The 20,873-nt window shown below is 45.8% G+C and overlaps 1 protein-coding gene and 1 pseudogene across 1 annotated transcript in view; both read right to left on the reverse strand.

Annotated features, from left to right (window-relative positions):
• Positions 1-17,971, reverse strand: part of ANO7 (anoctamin 7) — a 109,174-nt gene extending 91,203 nt beyond the window's left edge. The window contains exon 1 of the mRNA XM_083178168.1: positions 17,889-17,971. The gene's annotated coding sequence lies outside the window, so the exon portion shown is untranslated. The remainder of the gene's footprint in view (positions 1-17,888) is intronic.
• LOC146066110 (U2 spliceosomal RNA) lies at positions 4,193-4,430 on the reverse strand (annotated as a pseudogene).
• Positions 17,972-20,873: the final 2,902 nt, after the last annotated feature.

Here is a 20,873-nt window from a genome sequence, read left to right on the forward strand (position 1 = left end):
AAAACCCACTGGCCAATTATTAAAACAGACCCCTTGTTACGGGCCCTACATCATAAAAGAATAATGTGTGCTTACACCAGGGGTAAAAATCTTAAAAATTACATGGTTAAAAATTATGTGGTTTCAGCAACCTTTTTAGGGGTACCTAAGCCAGGCTGTTTTAAATGCAGTGGGTGTACTGCAATTTCATGACCCCCGGGAGACACATTCTACCATCCCTATTCAGGGAAGCCTATCAAAATCAGACAGAGGGTATCCTGCACTTCTAAATTCGTGGTCTACCTGATTCGCTGCCCGTGCGGTCGACACTATGTCGGCAAGACCGTACGGGCGTTCAAGGAACGTGCTGCGGCACACCGATCTGCCATTAAGGGAGCCATTACATCAGGGGCCAGTGACCAGCCGGTGGCTTGCCACTTTTCTGAAGCCAGGCACCCACTGGCTTCCCTTAGGTATAGAATTATAGAACAGATCGGAGAATCCAAACGAGGAGGCGACAGGATTTACAATTATGCAGAGCAGAGAGCCGGTGGATATACAGACTTGAGACCCTATCCCCAAAGGGATTAAACGAACATGCGGGGTATTCTTACTTTTTATAGTGTGTATAGCATTTTTTTGTGTTATTAAACATGTATGGAATATGACAGTGTTTTACAATGAGTTAGATAACCGACGGTAGTCGGGTTAAATTATCAAATGTGTCAAGACAAGTTATGTCAGGTATATTCTGTGACATCTGCAACAATTATCGGCGGCTGAAGCCTTATCTTGTGGGCACTGATGTACATTAAGAGACAGCTAGAATAGCTGATCGTTTGACGTAAAGGACCCCTAGATAGGAAAAGTGCCTTGTCTCTATTGATACACATGTATCATAGATAGAATCAGTAATGAATATGTCCAACAATGTTGCTATATGGTACAAGTGGTTACTTGTTAGTTTTAGTTTAGGCTCATGCACTAAGCATTTAAGTTTATTTCACATTAGTTTTAATAAGATGAATTTTTGTAACATTAATTGGTTTATTTTCACCAGCGTTCACACACGGCACATGGTTCATATGTGCCCCTCAAAGTTTTTTTTGCACTATCACGTTTGTATATAATTAATGTTGACTACACAATCTAATATTAAGTATGTAAGGGTTTTAATACATGTCTTTATATTTCCATTATATCCAGAACTGTGTGTACCCGCCCCCAATTCCCAGTCTCTCCACTGACCGGCGGTGGTGATGTCATCAGGTGGCGCCCCATCTGCTCGGCGTACAGCGTGGGAACAAGGAAAAGATATATATATATATATTTTCACTTCGGGACTGCTTAAATGATTTTCTTTTTTTGCCCCATGTGTTAGGAGCCTTGAGAAAAATGTCCTAAGTGACATTTACATACATGTGCGGCAATGGCCGACGTTTCACTTTCTGCATCATTAAAACCATTTAAGCAGTCCCGAAGTGACTCAGTCCTTTGCAGCACGTACCTTTGCCTCACTGAGGGCACCCAGGCATCTTTAATTGGGAAATATTGAGTGCCGATTCATCTGCTACCTTCTCTCATATATACATACACATAATAAGGGGTTGGGATCATTTGGTCTATTGCATTATGGTCGAAAGTCATTAGGTCGAATCCATTAGGTCGACATGCTAAAAGGTCGACATGACTCTAGGTCGACATGGGAAAAGGTCGACATGATTCTAGGTCGAAAGGTCATTAGTTCGACAGGTCATTAGTTCGACAAGGTCATTAGTTCGACATTGTCTATGTCGACATTCACAAGGTCGACATGGGGTTTTTCACTGGTTTTTTACCTGAATGTCAACACAGTTGACATGGACACAGTTTAAAGTGCACTGCATCCCCTCGCATCGCTCGCTATGCGTCGGGCACGGTGCCTCGCTACGCTCGGCACACTATTTTATTCTCCCACCACGCCCTAGTGGATGGTAGGGCATGAAATACCGCCTGTCGGCACATGTTGGCTCAAAAAACAGTGAAAAACTTCATGTCGACCTTGTGAATGTCGACATAGACAATGTCGAACTAATGACCTTGTCGAACTAATGACCTGTCGAACTAATGACCTGTCGAACTAATGACCTGTCGAACTAGAATCATGTCGACCTTTTCCCATGTCGACCTAGAGTCATGTCGACCTTTTAGCATGTCGACCTAATGGATTCGACCTAATGACTGTCGACCATAATGCAGTAGACCAAATGACCGCATCCCATAATAAGTACTGTAAAACAGTTTATAGGGGCAGTATTTGCATATCCTATCTATTTACATTCTATTCAAGATGGAATATGGTACAGTACAGTGGATATTTTGCTGGTACTGGTACATTTCAGGCAAACAGCACTATCACAAGCATCCAAGTGCTGCCCCCTAGGAACCTGCTTAATGGGAAGTCCGGCACATTCCACACTACGCCTCTGGAAACAGGAGGTTATCACTGCTTGTAGATCTAATAATCCATAACCCTATTTAACAATGTCTAGGTCTACAGTCAAAAGGTTGACCAGTAATGGTCAACAGGGTCAAAAGGTCAACATGCTTTTTTTATTTATTGGGTGTCTTGGGATATCGAGATAGGTCAGTATGGACAGTCTAAGTGTACCACTCTGCTCGCCATGTGTCGGGCATGGTGCCTGGCTGCGCACCTCGCTTTGCACACTATTATATTCACCCACCATGCCTTAGTGGATGGTAGGGTATAAAAAAAAAAAGCACCTGTCAACGCATGTCCGCTCAATTAAAAAAAAAAAAAAAAAAAAAAAAAAAAAAAACACGTCGACCAATAGTGGTCAACCTTTGGACTGTGGACCTAGACACTGTAGATCTAATGACTGCATACCGTTAAATAGACCCATTTTTCCTGTGTTGCCTCTTCCTTTTCAGTACAGCTCTTTGAGTGTATGTACTCCATCTTGTGGTCATCTGGCTTATTACATTTCACAGCTCTTTCCTCTATAGAAAGAGAGAGGTGTGGTATACAACAGTCATCATGCTGGCATTCACCATATTGATACAATTATGTCAACATGGTCAGAATGTCAACAGGGTGTCAATGTTGACATTTACTTTGTCACACTTCGTACACTGATGTTGGCTTGTTCAATATGTAGGCATACAAAGTATGTTGATAGTGGGAATGTCAACAGTACGGACTACCCCTAATAGCAGCCTTCAGAATGTCATTATATAAGACTATTTCAGCATAACCGTGCCAACACTGGTAATGCCAACTATACGACTACATACCCTCTACTATTTATGCCGACCACTCAAGTGACAATTCACTGACTACTGCCTCTACAATTATGGTCCTGGAGAGGGCCCCGTTACTCCCCTAACCCCTCTCAGCCAAAAGGCCCAAGAAGGGAAAATAGGGATCGGTGGGTCCTCCTTGCTGAAGCTTAGGGAGACTCTCTTCCCTCAAGCCTCGTAAGGGTTAAGGCGGGTGGGTCCTCCATGACAAAGCTTGGAGAGACACTCAGTAGGCTTCCCTCCACTTTGCAGCTCGGGGGTCACCCTCAGGGACTGCAGCTCTTCCCCGAAGGAGAGAGCTTTGGTACGTGGGGAGTGGGTAGCTAACACAGCAAAAAAAAAAAGTGACAAAACGAACGAAAAATGGAAAACGTGAATAAGTGACAAACGTGAGAAGGGAAATAAATAAATAATTAACCCCTTCTCGACATTTGACGTACATTTACGTCATGGTCGGGATGTACTTCCCGACACATGACGTAAATGTACGTCATGACTTTAAACTGTCACCGCATCTATAGACGCGGTGACAGAGGGACGATGTCTGCTGTCCCTGACAGCAGACATCTTCCCTCATTGCCCAGGGGGGGCACCGATGCCCCCCCCTCAGCGATCGCTGCGATTGGCTGTTCAAACGTGAACAGCCAAAAGCAGCGTTTACTGTGTTATGTGTATAATTTTGACTCTGCTGCCCCCTAGTGTCCAAAAAAATTAAAAGCAGGTTGAAATAATGATGTAATAATAAAGTATACATATGGTCTATGTTAGTTATTAACTATTTTGAGTGGTATGATTATTTGTCTCAAAAGCAGAAAATTTAACATTTTGCAAAATGTTCAATTTTTTTACGACATTTTGGTATTTTTCACAAAAAAAAAAAAACAGACTGTATCGACCAAAATTTACCACTAACTTAAAGTACAATGTGTCACGAGAAAACAATCTCAAAATCACTGGGATAAGTAAAAGCAAAAAAAAGTTATCCCCACTTAAGTGATACATGTCAGATTTGAAAAAAAGGCCTGTCAGGAAGGCAAAAACAGGCTGCGTCGGTAAGGGGTTAAAGAGACCCCCAGCCAGAAGGCTGGGTGGGGTTGTTCTCATGAGAACAGATACTACACTTGATCTTAGCCAAAAGACTGAGACGAGACACATAACTGATGCCACTCTTCCACCCCCATATAACAGAGGATTACACATCTACTCCTCTGTCATTGGCCCTTATTCAGATCTGACCACAGTATTATTATAATTTTATTTATAAGGCGCCGTACAAAAGGAACAATACAGGAAGACAAAACTTGGCATAACATTGAATAAATAACAAAAATAGAGTACAAATAAAGAGCGCCACAGTTCAATACACAGTACAAATTTCACCCCCCCCCCCACCCCCCCCCCAAAAAAAAAAAAGGGTACAAGGTCCGTTGACAAAATGCTGAAGTAGATCAGAGCCAGAGATGCCAGGAGTCTCAAAATCAGGAAAGGTGGGCAACCCTCCCAGATTCAGGGGGACCCCATTGCGCCCCCCTATCGTGGCCATCTTCCCCCGACATTTAAATGCCGCAATCCGCTGGTCTCAGAGGAGGGGGCGGAGCTTAAATGTCACAATCGCTTAATTTTAGCCCCACCTTCCCCACAAAGATCTGTGAATTTGGGTATTTTGCAACCTGGGGCGGGGCTTAATGACGCCACACTCAAGTCCCGCCCCCCTGAGCTGCTGCTGAAAGTCTCCTCTCCCGGCTTCTCCTAGAGAGTAGATTCTAAAAGTCGGCAACCCTGATGTAGATCTTTGTTTATAGAGCACAAACTAATAACATAACCTGAGCAAACTAAAGTTATGACAGGGCGGCCACCAATATTTTCTTTAGCCAGTTCATAACGACCAAATTTGTTATTTCACAAAGACACAGTATAATGCTGTGTGAGCTACATTAGAGTGCTGAATATATAGACAGCAAGCCAGCACTTATCATGGACTACTAAAGGCCAGACGCCGGCTCACACACCACATATATAAATCATTGAAAAGCTCGTTAATCATGGATTGCAATGCGATCTGGGCATTATATTTGTGGCCAGGATTGCATTGCAGAATGTGATCACATCAGCTAGATGTATCATCCAGCATTGGTAGGGACCAAGCCCGATCTTGCAATGTATCGGTTCGGTGCCGGAGCAGAATCCTCTGTCGGCTATAAATGCAAAGTGTAGCCATAGTTATGGGGGCCAATATCATATTGAGACATCAGGCAGCATTGCATCTCCCATATGGGAGGATTGGAGGGATGACACCAGGTAGCAGAGAACCTACTCCTACAGTACATACATTCTAGGGATACTTTAGTATTAGCCACAAATATAAATGGGCCTCATGTAGTATATTAGGTCCACAACGTCGAGATCAACACAGAAAATGCAGACATTAGTTTTTACATTTTTTGTGTATGTGCCAAAAATTTAAGAATGTGGACCCCCAATTAGTGCTACTGTACATGGCTTGATATGATTTGGGCCAGGAGCCTCACTGTGCTTGGCACACTTTACCGCTACCAATTGGAGTCCGCATGGATGATTAGTATGAAAAAGTAAAACATTTTTTAAACAAAAACACAAAATGTCAACCTTTTGCCTGTGTCTACAATAACTATGTTGACATTTTGCTTGGGTCAACCTTTTGAACACTTTTACCTACTGTCCGGGTCCAATTTAATCCGAACATGCTTTTGCCACTTATGCGCGTTACTGGTATAATCAAGAAACGTTACAAGTAGATTTCAAGAGACCATTTCTATTGTGATAGTGACTCAAAGATCAAATAGAGCAGCAGCGAACCATTAACTGCAGAGAAAATCAGGTAGGTAAACATGGAACAGGATAACAAACAATATACACAGGCTGTATAAACAGGAGCAGATAAACAGAGAAACTGCGGCAGAGGCTGTGTAGCGATCATGGCGGCAGAGGCTAAGTAGCGATGACACTAGTCTCTTTTTGTTTTCATTTAAATAATCCAGTATTTCAAAGTTGACGATTCAAGAGATGAAACCAAATAAAAACAATAAAGAATGAAATCAATTAGCTTCTGTCATTTACTACAGGCTAACTGAACCCATCAGGCTATTCAATTGTCCCTGAAGTCAGATCATAGGCTGCACTTTATGGGGATTTTGTTTTGAGACCAGAGTAGGCTTGGGAAAATACAACCTTGTTAAACAGCCTGTTTTTGCGAGCAGAGGCATTGTTATTATATAGATCTGCAAAGGTATCTCAGATTCTGGGGGTTATTCTAGTCCATTCGGTCCTCTGTGCATGTGCAGATGTAAGGTGCGTGCACCCACAGCGAACTTTCTGTTCGCCGGGTGCACGCACCAAAGACGGCGTGCGGAGAAGGGCGGGGGGGCGCCGGGCTGCCCCATTACCATATGGGAATGCCCATCGTTCCTATGAGAACGCTGGGCGTTCTCAAGGTAATGAGGTGGTGACGCAGGTGCGGGGGGCTGGCAGCTGACATCAGATGTCTGTGCCAGCGTACACGCATATGTAACCATATGTGTACCTTCCACATCTTTCGATGGTCGCCGACCATCGAAAGATGTGGGAGTTTACCAGAGGCATATGAATGGATGTTTATGCTCAACATCCATTCGCAGTGCGGGTGGTGCCGCACTGTGTTCGCCCATTCGCAGGGAGGGGTTTGGTGGACTCACAACCAGAATAACCCCCTCTGTGTGTTAACACCTGATTTAATGGGTGAAAAAAAAAAAAGGGTCTGTAATTGAATAGCACAAAAGCTAAAAACTGTGAAAAAGCCATACAGGCTTGCCCTACGCTCAGTGTAGAGGAACGCTCGCACACCCCTACTTACAGCCCCTGCACATCTGTCTGTCACCTCTACTCACTTGGGAATGGTAGCCTGCAACTGCCTGTACTACCTTGGGGTAATGGTGCCAGGGGCTGGCAGGCAACTTTCAGCCTGGGGGGCAAACACAAGACAGTGGCCCTGCTTTTTCTACCAGCGCATGAAATGGGATTCACAGTGTTGGAGGCCTTATTTGCTTAATCAGCAGGAATGGGATTAGAATGCCGCCTGTCAGAAACCAGCAAGTAGAACACAAAACACTGCATCTTTCTGCGCATGCGTCAGATAAACGCACTGCTGGGGCACTGGGAGGAGACAGATTAAATCCCATTCAGTACATATTGCAAAAAGAAGCCCATAGGCTTCTATAAGGCAATGCCATTTACAGATGGTAATGCCCACCAGGGCCGGCGCAACCCACTCAGCGAGGGATGCAAAGCAGGTAGGCGCCGACCAGTAGAGGCGCTTTTCCTGCTCTGCACCCTGCTGCTCCTGCCGGCTGCCACTGCCTGTCACACGCCATGACAGACAGAGGCGCCGATAACATTATGCTCTCAGCCGCGTCGATGATGTCCTGCACGAGGTTCAGGGGAGGCAGAGCAGAGGAATGTGATCTGCAGAGGAAGGCTCTGCAGTACTTCTAGGAGCCACTAGATGCCCCCATGTGATCCCACTGTGTGGAACTGGGGCCTTATCAGTGGTGAGAGAGAGAGGCTGTCCGGGACCCTACAGAAGAGGAGCGGCCTGCCTGACTGACTGACTGAGTGAGTTTGTTTTTATGTCTGTATGTCTATAGCTATCAATCTCTCTCCCCCTCTCTCTCCCTCTGTCTATACCTGTCTCTGTGTGACACTCTCTCTCCCTATACCTGTCTCTGTGTGACTGTCTCTCTGTCTATACCTGTCTCTGTGTGACTCTCTCTCTGTCTATACCTGTCTCTGTGTGACTCTCTCCCTCTCTGTCTATACCTGTCTCTGTGTGACTCTCTCCCTCTGTCTCTCTCTCTCTCTCTCTGTCTGTCTATACCTGTCTCTCTCTGTCTATACCTGTCTCTGTGTGACTGTCTCTCTGTCTATACCTGTCTCTGTGTGACTCTCTCTCTCTCCCTCTCTGTCTATACCTCTCTCTCTCTCTCTCTCTCTGTCTATACCTGTCTGTGTGACTCTCTCTCTCTCTCTCTCTGTCTATACCTGTCTCTGTGTGACTCTCTCTCTCTGTCTATACCTGTCTGTGTGTAACTCTCTCTCTCCCTCTCTCTGTCTATACCTGTCTCTGTGTGACTCTCTGTCTCTCTCTCTGTCTATACCTGTCTCTGTGTGACTCTCTCTCTCTCTGTCTATACCTGTCTCTGTGTGACTCTCTCTCTCTCTGTCTATACCTGTCTCTGTGTGACTCTCTCTCTCCCTCTCTGTCTATACCTCTCTCTCTCTGTCTCTCTCTCTCTGTCTATACCTGTCTCTGTGTGACTGTCTCTCTGTCTATACCTGTCTCTGTGTGACTCTCTCTCTCTCTCTCCCTCCCTCTCTGTCTATACCTCTCTCTCTCTGTCTCTCTCTCTCTGTCTATACCTGTCTGTGTGACTCTCTCTCTCTCTCTGTCTATACCTGTCTCTGTGTGACTCTCTCTCTCTGTCTATACCTGTCTCTGTGTAACTCTCTCTCTCCCTCTCTCTGTCTCTCTCTGTCTATACCTGTCTCTGTGTAACTCTCTATCTCTCTCTCTGTCTATACCTGTCTCTGTGTGACTCTCTCTCTCTCTCTGTCTATACCTGTCTCTGTGTGACTCTCTCTCTCCCTCTCTGTCTATACCTCTCTCTCTCTCTCTGTGTCTATACCTGTCTCTGTGTGACTCTCTCTCTCTCTGTCTATACCTGTCTCTGTGTAACTCTCTCTCTCCCTCTCTCTGTCTCTCTCTCTCTGTCTATACCTGTCTCTGTGTGACTCTCTGTCTCTCTCTCTGTCTATACCTGTCTCTGTGTGACTCTCTGTCTCTCTCTCTGTCTATACCTGTCTCTGTGTGACTCTCTCTCTTTCTGTCTATACCTGTCTCTGACTCTCTCTCTCTCTTTCTGTCTATACCTGTCTGTGTGACTCTCTCTCTCCCTCCCTCTGTCTATACCTGTCTCTGTGTGACTCTCTCTCCCCCTCTCTATTTCTCTCTGTCTATATCTATCTCTGCCTTCCTGCCTCGCTCTCTCTCTTTCCCTCTGTCTATACCTGTCTCTGATTGACTCTCTCGCTCCCTCTCTCTGGGGTAGATTTATTATCATGTCCCTAATGTTCATTATGCTGCTAGCCTCGCTTCACCACTTTTTCGTGGTGAACATAGGCGTGCGCAGACCATTTTCTTAGGGGGTGCACCATGGGGGGGGGGGGCGTGTCTATCACCGCCTATGAGTATCAATACAAACTAAATAGGTGACTTAGTTATGTATATGCACTTCAGAATACTAAAAACAGGGACAGTGCGCGCCGAAGGTGCGCTGCAAAAATTTACACTGTAATGCCCATTACACATAATGCCCATTACATATAATGCATTGCACAGTAATGCCCATTCCACATGCCATCCAACATAATGCTCATTCCACATAATGCCACACACCATAATGCTCATCACACAGTAATGCCCATTCCACATATTGCCACACATCATAATGCCCATTCCACATGCCAGGGCTTGACAAATTTTTGTAAAATAGGGACCATAGAGACAGTGTGCGCACCTAAAATTGACACCGTAATGCCTATTACACGTCACACAGACATTACATAGTATAACACATGCCATAATGCCCATTACATGTTGTGCCTCACATGGTTATGCCCATTACGTCTCAGACTATGATGCCCATTACACATTATGCCACACACCATGATGCCCATTAAACATTATGCCACACACCGTGATGCCCATTACACATTATTACACATTATTTGACACAAGTGATGCCCATTACACATTATTTGACACAAGTGATGCCCATTACACATTATGCCACACACCATAAGGCCCATTACATGTTGCGCCTCACACCGTGATACCCATTACAAGTGCGCCTCACACCGTGATACCCATTACAAGTGCGCCTCACACCATGATACCCATTAACGTTGTGCCTCACACCGTGATGCCCATTACATCTCAGACCGTCATGCCCATTACACATTAAGCCACACATCATGTTGCCCATTACACATTATTACACATTATTTGACACAAGTGATGCCCATTACACATTACGGGGGGATGGACATGACAGGGGTGGGCGGGGGAGAGGGGAGTGTAAGGAAAGAAAGGCTGGGAAGAGCAAGGGGAGGATTATATATATGTAAGTACAGTATGTGTGTGTATATATATATATATATATATATATATATATATATATATATATATATATATATATATATATATATATATATATATATATATATATATATATATATATATATATATATATATATAGTGTGTGCGTGTATATATATATATATGTATATATATATATATATATATATATATATATATATATATATATATATATACACACAAACTCATAATGTCCTTGTAAATGTGGAAGTGCTGCCTTACTTTCACTTATGTGGATGCCTGGTGGAGCAGACAGGCTGTGCACAACGTGACTTCTACAGCACTGCAGGACAGGTCCTCCACACCTCCTTTCTTCTTTCTGCAGCCTGCGTGCTCAGCCAGTCACTGAGACGCAGGCTGCTGTGTCAGATACTGTATGATTGGACAGCTGAGCCATCGCTCAGCTGTCCTGTCCTATACGGCGCCGGCACCCTATATGGTGCTGTCAATCATGTGCCTGCAACTAGGTCCCGGGACCCGGAGCACAGCGCAGCGCAGCGCGATGCTGCGATAACTTAACTAAACACACTACTATTCCCTGGCAGGCGTTCGGCACCCACCGCAGACCCCGCTGGCGGGGTCTGCCTGGCTGCAATCGTGCGGGGGGTGCCCAGTCATTAGGAGGTGCCTGTGCACCCCTGGCACCCCCCGTGCGCACGCCTATGGTGGTGAAGCAGACCCCAGTTCGCCCGAATGTATCATACCTTACGTTTTCGTTATCCCCACTCAACCAGGATACGCTGTCTCCCATAACGGATGTGCGCTTTTCTCCGGCTGTGTGTTCTGCCCATGCGCCGGTTTCCCTGACACGCAATGTGTCACCGGCACTGGGACAGCTTATGCTTAAAAAAAAAAAAAAAAAAGGTTTGCTGGCAGAGTAGCGTAGCGCTGTGAAGTAGCACTAGCGGGTGTCAGGACAGCGGCAGAATTAGCATTTTTTTTTATGGGCTATGGAAGGCGCAAAATTTTAGGTTGCAGGGAGGCGCCAGACACCCTAGCACCGGCCCTGATGCCCACCAAGTCTATGCTCTAGAATGTATCCCATTCAGGAGCTTGGTGTATACGAGAAATGTGGTCGGACCGCTGAATACGGATTTTCAGAGATTTGGCCACATTTTTACCTTTGGTGCACCCTGCCCCAGTGAGTGTACAGAACCCATCTACTGTAGGAAACAATGTATTACAAAATAAATTAAAAATAATTTTCAAAGTCACTTGTTACTCTTATAGTAACAACCTGAATCAATAGAGGAGTCCTATTCATAAGTCTCAAATATAACTGACCCCTCTATACCCTACAGTACTGACCCCTCTATACCCTCCGCTATATCACTGACCCCTCTATACCCTACAGTACTGACCCCTCTAAACCCTCTGTTTTGGCCATAAATAATTGATCATAAATAATTTGAATTGGTCCTGGACCACCAACCCACGGCACCCCTGCAAGTGTCCCGAGGCACCCCAGGGAGCCACGGCACACAGTTTGGGAACCACTGCCCTACACTATATTACTGACTCCTCTATAACCTACACTATATTACTGACTCCTCTATACCCTACACTACATTACTGACCCCTCTATACCCTACACTACATCACCGAACCCTCTATACCTAATACATTACTGACCCCCTCTATAAGCTACACTAATTAACTGTGTACACCCTTGTACACAACTGACCCATCTAAACTCACATACATACCCATCTGTACAGAGGCAGAACTACCATTGATGCAGGAGGTGCAATGCACTGGGGCCCCTGAAAACTAAATGGGCCACTGCTGCCACCCACTGCTGTGTGGCATACTGTGAGCCTGGGTTGGAGTGGAGGAGGGGGACCCAAAAATTATATTTTTGCACCACAGCATGGATTCCCAGGATGGCAGGGGACAGAGCAGCAGTGTGAGATGAGGAACAGAGGTTGGGGCTAGGCTAGCGGGTCGCTGTTAATACCATGTTACAGAAGGATATGGGGATTATGGCACCATCCGTGGTTTGGCGGTCTGGGCTACGGCCCTGCCCGTCTGCCCGCCCACCCCTTAAATACATGCAAAATTAGTTACAAACACAGAAAAAAACAAGCCCCCCTTCCACCAACAACACATGTATTTTTCCACACACATATATAATAAAGAAAATACCAGCAAACTCCCCCTCCCCCCACACAAATTACATATGCAAGTCACACATACATTTTTACACTCACATGCAAACACATAGTACACACACACACACATACACTAAACAAGATAACTCCACCCCCCCCCCCCCCCGACACACATTATTTATGCAAGTTACACATACATACCCTCCAGCATCTGAAGGGCCAAAATCGGTACACAAAGAAAGTGGGTGTGGCCATAAGCAAAGTGGGCATGGTCATAAGCAAAGTGGGCATGGGCATATGTAAAGTGGGCGTGGCCACCAACTTTCCAGGCATTAAAAATAAAAATTGAGCGCTTATAATATAAATATTACATCTCCACACTTCTCTTGACTCTTATCCATCGTGACACACCGGCTGCAGGCTGTGCAGCAGGTGCGTCACGATGGATAAGAGTCAAGAGAAGTGTGGAGATTTAATATTTAAAGTACCAGTACAGCCAGGCCTGAGCCACCTAAGTTTCTGCAGTGCACTTACAGTGTGTGCGGGTGGCAGGCTCCTCCGATGCGAGTCCCGGCTGGCCACTGGCAGAGATTGGTGCCGAAAGGGAGAGTAAGGCTGGAGGAGTTCTACTCCTCCCATGAATGGTGCGTGGTGCCGGCACGTGACGTCATGACGCACGGCACCGGCCCGCGCATTGCACTCTTGGGAACGGGTGACGGGGAGGAGGGGGGAGAACTCAGGCAGCACACAGAGCCAGGGCTTGAAGTTACATATGCGGCGCCGCGTATATGTAACTTCATGTGAGCCTGACTCTGACCGCTAAAAATGCGGTACATTCGTTACAATTGCAATTTGCCGGTACAGACTGTTACAAAACGGTACTGTACCGGCAAATTCGGTACAGTTGGAGGGTATGCACATATATTTTTTACACTCACATGCAGACACATACTACACACACACACACACACACACACACTAAACAAGATAACTCCCACACACACACATTATGTATGAAAGTTACACATATATTTTTACACTCACATGCAGACACATAGTACACACACACACACACACACACCAAACAAGATAACATCCCCCCCATGTATGAAACAATGAGACAATTTTTTCCACACAGAGTCAGACACACACATTTAACAAAGAAAACAACAGCTCCCACCCACATTATCCCTACACATGACTCTATCCACCAAAAAACTCACCAAGGAGGGCTGCTTCTGTACAGGGTGTGGAGAAGGGAGGGAGCAGGATTCATTTCATGCTGCCCGGGAGGAGAGAAGAGTAGGAGGTCGGGACACAGGAGGGGAGGGGCCAGCCGTATGGGAGCTCAGCTCATTGGTGGCTGGTCCTAGGAGAGGGGCTGGCCCCAGTAATCAAGTTTTGCAGCTGTGAAGGCTCCGTCCTGGCTGCGCTGTGTGAGTGTCCCTTAACTGAACAGACACTGCACCAGCCAGCCCTGAACGGCTGCTGTCAGAGATATCAGGTCAGAGTGCAGCGAGGAGCACACGCTGCAAGGCCTCCCGGCCACAGGAATGTGCAATCACAGCACGCACCTGCGGCCCCAAACAGTAACAGTGTACTGGCCTGGGGGGCAACTGGCACCCTGCCCAGCCCGCCACTGAATGGTGCATACACACCTAGCGATCCCCACGGCCACTGAAACTGGCAAATGTATACACACTTGCCGATGCTTGCGTTCATCTAGTTATGGTACAGATGGAGGAGTGGGTCTTCAACTACCTGTGGCTTATTGGTGGGTGCATACACACTGGCCGATATTGCTCAGAAGGGATAAAATGAGCGATACTGCTCATTTTAAATCAACTAGTGTGTATGGGCTTAAGACTCATTATCAGAGACTTGGAACAACATTCTCATACCTCCCAACATTTGAAGCTTGCCAGAAGGGACAGTGTGCCCCAGTGCTGGCCAACCCCCAGCCCCTCTGGCTGTAGGAATAGACGCTGTGCACAGCGTCTATTCATGGATGACACTGGGACAATGCCAGCCCGGAACGTGATCATTTGGTCTACAGTCATAAGGTCAACACCATTAGGTCAATATGGCTGAAGGTCGACATGGTCTAGGTCAATGGTCAAAATGGGGTTTTCACAGTTTTTTTTACCCAAATGTTGACAGTTGACATGGACACTGGTTAAAGTGCACCGCGTCCCCTTGCATGGCTCGCTGCGCTAGGCACACAATTTTATTCTCCCATCACACCCTAGTGGATAGTAGGGCATGAAATACTGCCTGTCGACATGGACACCAAAACATAGCACCACTTCGCTCGCCATGCTTCGGCCACGGTGGCTCGCTACGCTCAGCACACTAATTTTATTCTTCCACCACAGCCTAGTGGATGGTAGGGCATGAAATACCACTTTTTGGGTCCAAAAAAACCCCATGTCGACCAAATGACTGTATCCTGCCGGCCCAGGGAGGGATGCGGGAACATCCTCCAAAAAAACAGACAGTTGGAATGGTATCTTTCTGTTGTAGGGATGCGGTCATTAGATCGACATGGGTCAAGGTCGACACAAGCATTAGGTTGACATGGGCTACGTCGACAGTCAAAAGGCCGACATGGGGTTTTTCACTGTTTTTTGAGCCAACATGTGCTGACAGGTGGTATGTCATGCCCTACCATCCACTAGAACATGGTGGGAGAATAAGATAGTGTGCCAGGCGTAGCAAGGCACCGTGCCCGAAACATTGTGAATTAAGCGAGCGATGCGGTGCACTTCAAACTGTCGACATTCGGGTAAAAAAAAAAAAAAGTGAAAAACCCCATGTCGATCTTTTGACTGTTGACATTGCCCATGTCGACCTAGACCCATATCAACCTAGTTGGTGTAGTCCTAACAACCCACACCCCTGTTGTATGGCCAGGAATAGGAAATGGCTGTATATTTAACTCTTCTACCTGGACTACAATATCCTGCTCACAGAACCATAATGAATGTGCATTCCAAAAAAATGACACACTATCACCTAAAGCTGTGTACACATGGTGTAATATCGCTGGCAATATGGTCGCTGAGCGACCAAAATACAAGCAATTTGTTTGTGCTGCAGTGATAAATCATCAGGTGCACGCTCCTAATGGTCACTGGTTCTCCTCTGCAGCTCCCCTGGCAGAGTCTCCTGTTCATTAGTGACCATCGCTGGTCACTGATGAAAAGGAGACACTGAACGATATATTGCTCAGCTATATATTGCACCGTGTGTACACAGCTTAAGGCAGGGGTGGCCAAACCGGTCCTCAAGATCTACCGACAGTTCATGCTTTTCAGGAACCTGTGAATCTAAAGAAGGAATGATGCAGCATCTTTGACAATGTGACAGTTTGTAATGACTACATTGGGTGATTTGGAAAGTGTAGACCGTTGGTAGATCTCAAGGACCGGTTTGGCCACCCGTGACCTAGTGCATGCGAAGGGTAAATTGAACCTCATATTTATCTGTCTGAACAGAACATCACATCACAAGACCCAACAACAGGAGCATTCAGATCACAACCTATCCCGTGTGTGTTCCAATACATAATCTATACACTAGCATACTATCATTATTATCCTTTATATAGTGCCACAAGTGACCTGCAGCCTTTACAATGTACAGTACAGGAACAGCATGAACACAAACAAAACATAAACCCCCCAAGAAAGTGAAAAGCTGAGTACACTCTGGTGTAACCCAGAGCTGTAACATAATTATCGCATTGCCATGCACACTACGCGATCTGCTGTATAATTACATGCATAATGTATCTACAAAGTGTTTTCCACTGCATCATCACCATGGAGTTGTGGCACATCAGATGGGACAATGCAACCACATTCACTGGACTTGACAGTACAATATAGGATAGCTGTGACAGATCGCAACATCATCCAAAATATTGTATAGTGTGTACCCAGCCTTATGCCCCCCATACACAGTCCGTTTTTGCGGTCCGTTCTGTACTTTTAAAGTACACGTATCGGATCGCATCCCTTGTGCATGCACTGCGATCCGATGTGTACCTAGTACAAAAAGTATGTGCAGCACATACTTTTTGTACCGTACTATGTGATGCTCGGGAGCGCGCATCGCATAGTACAGAACGGAGCCGGCAAAAACAGAGCGTCTATGGCAGGGCTGGGCAATTGCGGCCTTCCAGATGTTGAAGGAACTACACATCCCAGGATGCTTTGCATTAGTTTTGCTATGTGGCCATGTTGAAACTGATGCAAGGCATGCTGAGATGTGTAGTTCCTCAACATCTGGAGGGCCGCAATTGCCCAGCCCTGGTCTATGGGCTCCTTTACATTACAAAACAAGAATACAGTTTATCAACGTTGCTGCATCAGCAGTCACAGTACCCAAATTAGCAGTGGGTCAGGAGAACCCAAATGTTTGGTGCCAGTGATGGTATGGTGTAAGCGAGGGAAGAAATATCCCAAGTGGGAGAGGGGCCTGCCCGTTCAGTACGGTGGAACAAAGGTTGGAATTAGCAGAACTGCAACAATGTAGTCCCAAATACTTGGTGTAGTAGTAATCTGAAAGATTTCCTCTGTCACGCATACAATAAAAATTAACTATACAGAAACTGTTTTTAGAACAAGATTTAAAGCATTAGCAACAGGGTTGCCTACCTGACCCTCTCCTTCAGGGAGAAAATGTTGTGTTCCTGGCCTTCTCTGGTAATGTATGATTACCACCACCTGTGGAGAGCTAGGTAATTGATAAGAAAGGCGTTTCACCACAGGTGCCTGCAATCATACATTACCAGGGAAGTCCAGGAACAGAGCATTTTCTCCCTGAAGGAGAGAGTCAGGTAGGCAACCCTGATGAATACTTTCCTAGGGAACCAAAAAACTGCAATATTATGTAGGGTACCTGTGTAGTTTCATGGCGCCGTGCTACTTCCGGGTGTACGCTCGCCACGAAATATGTCCAAAAAAGTAACTTAACTCCATGCCAACATGGATAGTTCATACCTCCACTATCCATGTTGGCATGGAGTTGATTTTAAATAGCGTGGCGAGCGTAGCGAGCCACCGAGCCCGCAGCGTGGGCGAGTGAAGCGAGCCCCGCAAGGGGAATCAGACGCACAGCGCCATGAAACTATACAAGTACCTTATGTAGTAATATAATCTCTGCATTTGCAGTATAATAAAGATATAGCAGAATTGTGGGAAACTGATGCACACAATAAAAGGAACAGTCTGAGGATTTACAGAAGCAAACTATACAGTGAGTACCTGCAATTATCCAGGTGCACAGGCAAGTAAAATGCAGTCCAGCTGAGCAGGAACAAGATACTAGAACCTGTGGCTTATACCAAGGCAAGCCTTAACGATTTTCAGCTGTTTTGTGAAGCAGGTGCAGTATTTACCAATGAGCATCAGGTGCTGCTGTTACAGAAGACATAAGTCTTGACTGCTGAGAGAGCGGCACCTCTAGTGAAATGTGGTACTGCAAGCAAATACCGTGGGAAAAAGCAGTAACTGCAGCAGATACTGATCATCCTAGCTTGGAATACCCCAGAACCATCTGCTACAACACTAACATTGATATTAAACATAGGGCCTATTAACATTAGGGGTGAGATTTAATAGGATTGTGATAACCACAGGTGTAGATTGGTTGTGTTCTCTTACCGGTGTTGCCGCTTGGATGGTGCTGAGTCTTCGGGAAGAATTGAAGGCGGGAAACCAGGTATTGTTTAAAAGGGTTAACCCTTTATTTGCGCAGTATTTGACAACCTGCGCCTTAAATCAAACAGCAAGTAATGCACAATAACAGTTGAATAATTTTACTATGTGCCTGACTGGCTACGACTGCAAGGCGCCTCTAAACTCTATGGTTCTCACTGTCAACTTCAATCAATTGGAAAATACACTTCACCTCCTGTTTCTTATACTACAAGTCTGTCTAAACTTCACATTTGCATGAATCAGAATGACATGTCTAGGGATTATTGCATAAATCAAGATAAACAAATAAGTATTACTATTGCATAAACCACAGTAAACCGACAAATATTACTATTACATAGATAACCCAGTAATTATTATTATTTCGCAATAATTAATGTTTTTATAGTGCACTTTTAGTACCTTTAGTGATATCACGGTAGGTCAGTCCACAGGGGTGCCGCGCCATGTGCCATCAGCTGGATTCCGCCCCCTGCCCCCCGTCGCGGGCCCTGCTGTTCCAGGCGCTCAGCTCACACTTCCCAGCACGCTGTGTCTGCGCTCCCCGACTCCTGCACGCGACGTCTTGTGTGCTCCCCCGGTCACGGTCTCCGTCCACTCCAGATCTCTCCCTGCCGCACTCCTTCACGCTGGCTGCCTCCTTTTTCCAGCACATGGAGGCTCTCCCCCATTCTCTACGCTTCCACCCCTGTTTGCCTGCTTCCTCTCTCTCCATGTATCCACCAATCCAAGCTGTGGAAGCCACCGGAGGAAGTTATTTACACTGCAAAACCAGTTCGATTTTGAAGTGTAAATGATTAAAAAACTGGAGATTTCTTACCAAATCTCTCACTTTCTGAATCTCTCATCCTATTAAATCTCACGTTATTTATTTTTACTAAAATAATGTAAAAAATTCCTTTTCACATTATTTTATTTATTGGCAGTGATTTTATGTGCTGTGGGAGATACATCTCCAGGAGCACACTCCCGCTGCCAGCCCTTCATGGTCGCTGGTTGCAGGAGTATGCTCCTCCGATTATGGCTAAAAATCGCTGGTCACTGGTGCACAATGCACTGTACACCAGCAACCAGTGATTTTTTTTTTGTCAAAATGAGGTAGAGACAGAATGAGACAGAATAGCTTGCAATTTTCAGCCAAAATCGCTGGTTGCTGATAAAAACGGTACACTGAGCAATATATTGCTTGTTTATTATTGCTGGCATGGGCCAGCAATGTATATATTATTGGCACCACTGGCCACCAGGGGTTAAAGTGAGTCTGAACGGGGTGGAACTGCCTTCTGTCAGTTTCATTTTGGAGGCAGAACAGTTCCACCTCTGTTCCACTCCCCTTGCCCTGCTGTCTTTCCCTGCCTGCACCCCTAAAGGAGGCAGAGCGGTGTGAAACCCGGATGTCTCAGAGCAGCGGCACGGATATTTCAAATGATTCGCCGATTTGCGACTTGGCAGCCAATCGGAGCTTGCGGCCTGGCAGCCAATCAGGAGCTTACGACGTGGTGCGTCATTTGAAATAGCCGCTCCACACACTGTGCATGTAACCCCTGGCACCCTGCATGTAGCCCCTTGCAAAGAGCAAGAAAACCCTAGCAATGAGCATGTAGGTAAGCAGCACTTATGTGGCATATTGTGTAATGGGCATTACGGTGGTTGGCATAATGTATAATGGGTAATACGGTGTGTGGCATTATATGTAATTGGCATTACGGTGTGCATGATCTCCTGTTCCACAAAGTCATGCACGCACTGTTCAATTTTAATTAGGTGTTGGACTTTGGGGCATAATTTTAATAAGGTGTGGCATTATGTGGCCCACATTATTCTTTTCAAAGGTGTGTGGGAAAGGCCATAAATTTAAAAGTTTGCAGGGGGGAGCCGAACACCCTAACACCCACCCTGGCTGTGACATATGGGGGGGGGGGGGGGGGGGGGAGTGAGTTCCACCACCTATCCAGGACCACTTTAAGCACTACTGCCCACCAATACAAGCAGTAACATAAGCAATGTATTTATCACCTCCGCCACTGCCCCCCATTGTATATTTTTTATGGTGGTTACAGATACATTGCTGGCGAAGGTGAATGGATTTCTCCCTACGTGCATGTCTGCAAATGAAATTGTAGCCGTGCACATGGGTGGGATTTTTCCAGTGTGGGGAGGGCGTTTACCTGATTGCTTGGCTTCAACTATACGCAGTCTAGCAATCAGTTCTAATCAAGCTCCAAGAACAGAAATGCACTGAATAAAATGGTCCCTGCTCCCACCCTTGGGATTCAAACCATTATGTAAATCGTTCACATCCTGAAAATCTCTTTCTCTTTGGGAAAATAGCTCAGTGTGTACAAACTACTTTGGTGAAAGATATATCCATCAGAGATTTTGGTAAAGTCTTTTGAAATGAAAATCTTCTAGTGTGTATGGGCCTGAGATATTACCAATACACTGAGCTATAGGTGCCGATTCTGTGGGTGCTCAAGGGCCCGAGCACCCACGGAAATTGATGAGCACCCACGGGCCTGAGTCCCGCTG

Source organism: Crinia signifera, chromosome 3 (assembly GCF_055691185.1).
Source record: "Crinia signifera chromosome 3, ASM5569118v1, whole genome shotgun sequence".
NCBI lineage: Eukaryota > Metazoa > Chordata > Amphibia > Anura > Myobatrachidae > Crinia > Crinia signifera.